At 40.8% G+C, this 9,033-nt stretch overlaps 1 pseudogene; it reads left to right on the forward strand.

The window, feature by feature from the left end:
- Positions 1 to 1,584: 1,584 nt before the first annotated feature.
- LOC138080697 (serine/threonine-protein kinase Nek4 pseudogene) lies at positions 1,585 to 8,764 on the forward strand (annotated as a pseudogene).
- Positions 8,765 to 9,033: the final 269 nt, after the last annotated feature.

Consider the following 9,033-nt stretch of genomic DNA (forward strand, 5'->3'; position numbering starts at 1 on the left):
TTGGTCTGCAAAAAGAAATATAAATAGTTACAATACCATCTATGCTCGATGTCCTTCAGCAGGCTAAGCCTTTTGTATGAACCTGATAATTGCCACATTTCTACCTCTCTCACTTCCTTTTCACTGGTGTTCGTATGAAACCTGAAAGCAATCCAGGGAGTTAGCAAGCAAATACATCAGTCCCATTTGTCCTGCACGTTGGAGTGACAGGATCATTTTCAGGACTGACTTAGCTATTCAGTTATAAAGGTGTAGAATCCCAGGTGAAAGCCTGCTCTGCAGCCTGAGGTCTGTGTTGACCTCAAACCAATTATTCAACATCCCAAAGCCTGAGGTGGAAACTGAAGACATGGATAAAAATCCTGTAGGATTACTAATAAGATTAGACATAATGTTTGTAAAGTTCTTTCAGTTAGTGCTGGGCATACAGGGGGCAGCTGGTGAAAAATGGCTACTATTATTAAAAAGAAACACTGTCATTAGAGACCCAAGTTTGAAGATGATATTTAAAATATTTTAGGCCTAGGAATAGCAAAGACTTTGTTTCATGTTTGATGGACTCTAGAGTAAGAAACACTCTGCAGAGCAGAATTAAAGACTGTCCTTGACTGCCTGCCTTCTGTAATACTTGCTTCCTGCTATTGATTTCACAAGCATGGCACAAGCCCGTGGAAAGAAGAGGTAACAATGGTTTTAAAATAAAATGTAATATTGCTTTTGAGATTTTTGTTTCTTTGGGTGCTAGCTTAAGGATTGTATAAAATTTTGTAATATGTTTTCAAACATCTCCAGGAGAGATGAGATAATCACAGTATATGGTATATTTGTCCATCCCTAAATCAAGAGTGAAGAGCTACCCAATTATCAAACTAATAAAGGTAGTGTTCACTGTGCCAGGTATTGCTCTAAGATCTTCATATAAATTGTTTTATTTCATTTGGTGATTCCCTGGATTTTATTCTTCTATTTTTAACATTGGGTGATGAGCTTTGTAGAGATAGTTATGGAAGGATATAGTACAATTCATTCTGCCTCTTTCTGTATTTTGCACCTTTGTCAATGGTCCCTCCAATATTACGACCTGGGATTCCTAAAGTTATTTTGGTGCCAACCCTCTCTTAATTCTTTTTACTTTAAAAGTCTTTAATCCTACAGATGTCCCTCTAGGTATCTTAGTATAATGACCATTCTTTCAGTTTTTGTTTTTTGCAGTATCAGATCCTTCCACCTTCAGTCCTTTCCCTATGTGGTTGTTGCAGTTATTTTCATAGAGAAGTAAGTTCTTGTCACTTCTCTGATTTAGAGCTTCTGCTCACTGCTTAGCAAGGCTTCAGTGGCTCTTCACCACCAGCATATTTCCACACCTTGATGCTCAGCTCCAGCCATTCCCCACACTACCTCCCACTTTACGTCAAGCTTTAATTCATCCATTATACGCAAACACGCTCTGTATCCTTGCTGTAATTATCCCCTAAACACAATACCAAGTCTTGTCATTTGTATTTGTTTAGACTACCCTCAAAACTACTTGTAGACTTTCCCTGATTCAACCACATTTTAAATTGGATTCTTTGTGACTCTAGGATGGATATCTTTCTGTACGAGGCGTATTGGGGCAGTTTTCAGCAGCGCTGCATGTCAGAGATGGAGGAAGCAGTATTGTTAAGAGGAGAGCTTGAAATGTGGTACAGATGAAAAGAACCCTTAGCCAATCTAACTGAGTGAGCAGATCACAGAACAGTATTCAATAAAGGTTTTCCCTGAGGAAGAAGCATAATCTTGGGCAGAGCAGACCTCTTTGGCCTAAGATAATTCCTGGAGAAGGATAGATACAGAACTGTAGCAGCCCAGGACCAGGGATGATGGGGATCGCAGACCCGAAGGAGTTTCTGAGTGGCCCAGTACAGCACCCACTGCACCCCCATGGGGGTTATTCCTTCAGCGCTTGTCATCTGTACTCAGTCATAGCTGAATCTCTTTTCAGGCTGTGAACTCTCTCTCGCATGGCTGCGTTTGTCTTTAGGAGCCATCCCAGTTTGCAGTACAGTGCCTGGTGCCTTGGAAGCTTTTAAAAGGACACCGACTTGTGACAGAATGAAATGCCATACACCTGGAGTCGTAATACCTGATGCTGTATGCTTCCTTGTAAAACCTGTACAGATTGTCTATCTTAGAAGTTTTAATTAGCATTGCTATTTGGTTAAATTGGCTTTCAAGGAGATAAAGGGAGAGATGCTGAGAAGAGGTTTAGTTTATAAAGAGATCTGTACAATGGAAAAAGCTATTTCAGAGGCACAGTAGATTACCAACATCAATTAGAAATCAGAAAGAGGAAGATTTTTAAAAAATACATATTTGAGAGAAAGGGCAATTGAAGACTCTTAATTTGAACATTGGGAAGAACTGGAGTGAGATATGGACCACAGGGATAAATTACTGGAAAATATTTAGAATCAGCTGAGCTCAGGGCTGTAAATCAAACACCTCAGACACTATTGCAAAACCACTGCCATGGTGGAAATAAATAAATTCTCAAGTAGCTACTTGACTGGTTAATTCAGTAAAATATATTGATATTTCAGTTGGTATAGGGACAGTTATTTCTCTCTAAGGAAAAAAATATATATACGTGGCCTGCCCTTCACAGACATGGCACGTTGAAGCCTCACAGTAAGTGTTTGTTCGTTACCTTTTTCCCATAAAGGTAAAGGTTTTAAGTCTGCCTTACCTTTCATTTCAAAGGTGTGCTAAAGTACCTGGTGTTAGACATCCAGGGGTCCTCTACTGCCCATATGGCGTCTCTCACAAGAGGCTATATAGTCACATACTTGACTCAGCCTGAACTTCAGGAAACAAAAACAGATCTCTCTCTCCTATTTTTCCTATCTGAGTAGATTCCTTGCACATATATTTTTGCTTTGCCCTTTCTCCTATTCACACAGGTAATGTGGTCTTTAAAAAAAAAAAAATACAAAAAGATCTTGCCTACAGTGCATGTGTATATTGGAGGTAGAATTAAGATACACCTCTTTTCTCACATCAAGAATAAAATGAGTTATGATTTGAGTCAACAGTGTTTAGTATCAATATCTTGCAGAGTAGTACACTAGAAAATATGCTGGAGAATGATGAATAAAACAGGACTATTGAGAAGGAAGACAAATCACTAGCAGTAATGGCAGAAGAATGAAGCAAGTGTATGGTTTAGGTGGAATTAAGATGCTATGACAACAAGGAGGTGAGGATGATAGCTTTTGACCTAAGGGAAATCAGGAGATGTGGCTCTTTTCAGACCTTGTGAGTGTCTTTAATCATTAGTTAATTGACCCCTGCATGTAGAATCTGTGTTGTTGGCTCTGTACGTGTTTCCTAGTAATTAATACCCATTTTCCAGTTAATTTTGTGTATCTTCCATCTGTGCCTTTTTAGATGCAGGGAAATGATTTTAGAATGCTCACACACACACACACACACGAGTCTCAGGAATGCCAGCTTTATAAAGACCGAAAGTTGACTGAAAGGAAATCAACAGTGGGACACACATCACAGTATTGAATGTGGCTTAGAGTCCAGCAATTAGAAATGTGGGAGAAAATTGCTGGGAAAAAAAAAAACAAGTTACAAGAATAATTTTGAGGAAATTTTGTCAGAAAGCAAATTTCTAAAACTAAGATTCAGCTCAAGCATGATAGAACTAGTATGACATAGCAGCAATAGTGACAGAATCTAAGACAATGACTATCGGAGGCTGTTTCAAGTCATCTGCAATGTAACAATCATGAGGAAAGTTTAGAACCACTGCAAAAATTCCGTTAGAATTTGGAGTTTGCATCAAGAAATTGACTACAAAATGGGATGGAGAGACGCTTAGATGAACTGAAGATTAAATAGTCTGAAACTGAAAAGTCAAAAAGCAACTGTTTTGCAGAGTTGCAGAAGGATGCACATCATACTGAAGGAATGTGTGAAGGAAGTAAAGTGTTCATATATTGTTTTTTTTCTGTAACATCCTCATCCTTCTTACTACCCTCCAATGGCTAGGTAGCAGGAAAAGAAAGTAAAGCTTAGTTTTCTTTGCTAATCTCAGTACAATCCAATCATTAATATTTTTTTTTTACATTGCAAAATGTGTCTTCTTGGATGATGCAAATTCATCATTGTTCTTTCTATTCTCTAAGATGTCAACTGGGTGTAGAACAGTAGAAGCATAGTGTATGGCAAGATCTTGTAACACTGGGAAAAGGGTCTTCTGCTAATTTATATATGCTCTGGTTGTTATGCTAATGTATTACTTATCTAAGCTGTTGTTTTGCCTAACTGAGTTGGCAATGGCTGCTGATCTCTGCTGCAGATGATTTCTTATTCTGTCTTATTTTCTTGTGTCTTGGAACCCTCCCAGTTGAAATGACCTTTTGAATTTCTGCTGCTTCTCTCATCTTACCCATAGTCTGATGGCAGAATCTACTTAGGTATCCCTTTACCTAAGGAGGCCGTATTGCCTTTTGATCATCTGTAGCAGCAGCAGCAGCAGCATGCTCTCTTCAGGTGGTGCAGTTGGTAAAGAATCTGCCTGCGATGCAAAAGACCCAAGAGACACAGGTTCCATCCCTGGGTTGGAAAGATCATCTGGAGGAGGGCATGGAAACCCACTCCAATATTCTTGCCTGGAGAATCCCATGGACAGAGGAGCCTTGCATGCTACAGTCCAGGGGTTGCAAAGAGTCAGACACGACTGAGCCAAGAGCACGCACACATGCCAGTGACATTCGGGAACAGAGAGGTGTTTGGAAGTATAGGTTAGATCTTCTGCTTGCCTGACAACCTCCCAGCTACACCAAGCCCTCCAAAGCTAGCTCAGAGATACTCTCTTTAGGAGGCTGCTCTCCACCTCCCACATGGGTGGCTGGGAAATTCCACCTACAGAGTTGACCTCACACCATACTGAACCTTGCTGTTCCAACCCCTAGGTGCTTTGCAATTCCACGACTGGAATATTAGAATAGGTGGCTATTCTTATATACATTTCTTCAGTCTCCTTACTTGTCTACCATTCTCTCTATATTTCAATGAAATTGGAAGTGGTGGGATTTTCATTTATTTTTCCCACTTGTCTTCCTCGGACATCTACTAAGTCGAACTCTGTGATCTAAGCACTCAAGTCTAGACAATAATATGTTCAATGGGAAATTGGAAAGAAAATGTTTTCTCTCACAGCAATGCCTGGTTTTTAAGCCTATAGCCTAAAATTTTGTTTTGATTTATAAACAATAATTTATCAACTACTACTAAATGTTTCTAACAGGACAAAGTAGTATCACTGGATATATGTCATTTATTTCTCCTGTTGCTTTTATCACTATAGAATAATATAAAACTTCCAATCCAGTATGTTCTGTCCCTGTATTGAAGCTCATGAGTATCTTAAAAAAGAAATAGTTCTAGATAGAATGTAAGTTTCAGTCAGTTCAGTTCAGTCACTCAGTCGTGTCCGACTTTTTGTGACCCCATGAATTGCAGCACACCGGGCCTCCCTGTTCATCACCATCTCCTGGAGTTCACTCAGACTCACGTCCATCAAGTCCGTGATGCCATCCAGCCATCTCATCCTCTGTCGTCCCCTTCTCCTCCAGCCCCCAATCCCTCCCAGCATCACAGTCTTTTTCCAATGAGTCAACTCTTCTCATGAGGTGGCCAAAGTACTGGAGTTTCAGCTTTAGCATCATTCCTTCCAAAGAAATCCCAGGGTTGATCTCCTTCAGAATGGACTGGTTGGATCTCTCGTAGTCCAAGGGACTCTCAAGAATCTTCTCCAACACCACAGTTCAAAAGCATCAATTCTTCGGCGCTCTGCCTTCTTCACAGTCCAACTCTCATATCCATACATGACCATGGGAAAAACTATAGCCTTGACTAGACGGACCTTAGTCAGCAAAGTAATGTGTCTGCTTTTGAATGTACTATCTAGGTTAGTCATAACTTTTCTTCCGAGGAGTAAGCATCTTTTAATTTCATGGCTGCAATCACCATCTGCAGTGATTTTGGAGCCCCAAAAGATAAAGTCTGACACTGTTTCCAGTTTCCCCATCTATTTCCCATGAAGTGATGGGACCGGATGCCATGATCTTCGTTTTCTGAATGTTGAGCTTTAAGCCAACTTTTTCGCTCTCCTCTTTCACTTTCATCAAGAGGCATTTTAGTTCCTCTTCACTTTCTGCCATAAGGCTGGTGTCATCTGCATATCTGAGGTTACTGATATTTCTCCCAGCAATCTTGATTCCAGCTTGTGTTTCTTCCAGTCCAGCGTTTCTCATGATGTACTCTGCATTGAAGTTAAATAAGCAGGGTGACAATATACAGCCTTGACGTACTCCTTTTCCTATTTGGAACCAGTCTGTTTTTCCATGTCCAGTTCTAACTGTTGCTTCCTGACCTGCATACAGATTTCTCAGGAGGCAGGTTAGGTGGTCTGGTATTCCCATCGCTTTCAGAATTTTCCACGGTTTATTGTGATCCACACAGTCAAAGGCTTTGGCATAGTCAATAAAGCAGAAATAGATGTTTTTCTGGAACTCTCTTGCTTTTGCTATGATCCAGCGGATGTTGGCAATTTGATCTCTGGTTCCTCTGCCTTTTCTAAAACCAGATGGAACATCAGGGAGTTGATGGTTCACATATTGCTGAAGCCTGACTTGGAGAATTTTGAGCATTACTTTACTAGCATGTGAGATGAATGCAATTGTGTGGTAGTTTGGGCATTCTTTGGCATTGCCTTTCTTTGGAATTGGACTGAAAACTGACCTTTTCCAGTCCTGTGGCCATTGCAGAGTTTTCCAAATTTGCTGGCATATTGAGTGCAGCACTTTCACAGCATCATCTTTCAGGATTTGAAACAGCTCAACTGGAATTCCATCACCTCCACTAGCTTTGTTCATAGTGATGCTTTCTAAGGCCCACTTGACTTCACTTTCCAAGATGTCTGGCTCTTGATTAGTGATCACATCATCATGATTATCTGGGTCGTGAAGATCTTTTTTGTACAGTTCTTCCATGTATTCTTGCCACCTCTTCTTAATATCTTCTGCTTCTGTTAGGTCCATACCATTTCTGTCCTTTATCGAGCCTATCTTTGCATGAAATATTCCCTTGGTATCTCTAATTTTCTTGAAGAGATCTCTCGTCTTTCCCATTCTGTTCTTTTCCTCTATTTCTTTGCATTGATCACTGAAGAAGGCTTTCTTATATCTTCTTGCTATTCTTTGGAACTCTGCATTCAGATGCTTATATCTTTGCTTTTCTCCTTTGCTTTTCACCTCTCTTCTTTTTACAGCTATTTGTAAGGCCTTTCCAGACAGCCATTTTGCTTTTTTGCATTTCTTTTCCATGGGGATGGTCTTGATCCCTGTCTCCTGTACAATGTCATGAACCTCATTCCATAGTTCATCAGGCACTCTATCTATCAGATCTAGGCCCTTAAATCTATTTCTCACTTCCACTGTATAATCATAAGGGATTTGATTTAGGTCATACCTGAATGGTCTAGCGGTTTTCCCTACTCAGTAAACAGTAACCAAACAAATGTCGTACAATATACTTTTTTTCATAAAGCGTGTAAGATAGCCTATAGCAGCAACGATGCAGTGGGTTGGGCCTCGAGCCTGACACCCAGGCCAGGCCTCCTCAGCCACTGCTAACACGATATGGTCTCTGGCACCTCAGCGTCCTGACTGTGGGTGGGATCAGAATCTGGAGGTGACTGTGACAGACCAGCGGGAATGGCATTATGTAATCAAAAAGCTGAAGCTCCAAAATGCCTCAGCTGAGAGCATCAAGTTGCTGGAGAGAAAGCTCAGCTCTTGTCTCAGCTGAAGGACCCAATGCTGTCACCTACAAAGAGCCGTGGGAGGGAAGGGACCACCTGTTGAACATCTTCATGGGCTTCTGCAAAAGAGGTGCTCTGTACTGAAAACTCTAAGAGCAGAAGGGGAAGCTTCTGCCTGAGAGTTTTATGGTGGGCTTCCCAGGGAGCTCAGATGGTAAAGTATCTGCCTGCAATGCAGTAGACCTGGGTTTGATCCCTCGGTCCGAAAGATCCCCTGGAGAAGGGAATGACAACCCACTCCAGTATTCTTGCCTGGAGAATACCATGGACAGAGGAGCCTGGTGAGCTATAGTCCATGAGGTCGCAAAGAGTTGGACATGATTGAGTGACAAACACTTTCACTTTCACTTTGGTGCTAAAGTGGTTTGTTCAGATTCTCATGGCCCTGCAGTATTTACAGGAAAAATACTTCCTTCATCGAGCTCTGCAAGATCAAAACGTCTTCCTAACAAGAGCAAAACATCACCAAAGAGGGTGAATTAGGGATTTGCTGAGTGCTTGAGAACCACTGTGGCATGGCTGGAACACTTATTGGCACATACATGAGCCCTGAATTGTTCTCAAACAAACCCTAAAACTAAAAGACTGATATTTGGTCTATGAGATGCTGTGTTTATGAAATGGCAATCCTGGAAACATGCTTTCAATGCAAAAGACATGAATTCTTTGGTTTATTGAATTATTGAACGAGCTGCCACTGACACTGAAAGATTACAGCCCAGAGTTGATAGAATTGATAAGAACCATGCCGAGCAAAAAACCTGAAGAAAGACCTTTGTGTGAGGAACATCCCTGACACAGCCTTACATAAAGCACCAAATATCCTTGTTTTTGGAGGCCACTAAGGAAAAAAAACAAAACAAAACAAAAAAAAAAATGAAATAACATTAAAGAAGGTGACTCTAAATTCAAGCCTATAGCTACAGTGCTTTCTGGAAAGATTGAATTAAGTCATGAAGGAGTTCACTCTCAATCACACTCTTCTGAGAGCTCCAAGACATATGTAATGGGTGAAAACAAATGTTTGTCCCAAGAGAAACCCATGGTCATTGCCCCTTGAGACACCCACAAGTCTGAAAGACCATGACTACAAACCAGACATAAGCAGTCCTGGAGAATCACTAGCTGTGATTTTAGGGTGAATATTAACATCT

This window comes from Capricornis sumatraensis, chromosome 6, assembly GCF_032405125.1.
Source record: "Capricornis sumatraensis isolate serow.1 chromosome 6, serow.2, whole genome shotgun sequence".
Classification (NCBI taxonomy): Eukaryota; Metazoa; Chordata; class Mammalia; order Artiodactyla; family Bovidae; genus Capricornis; species Capricornis sumatraensis.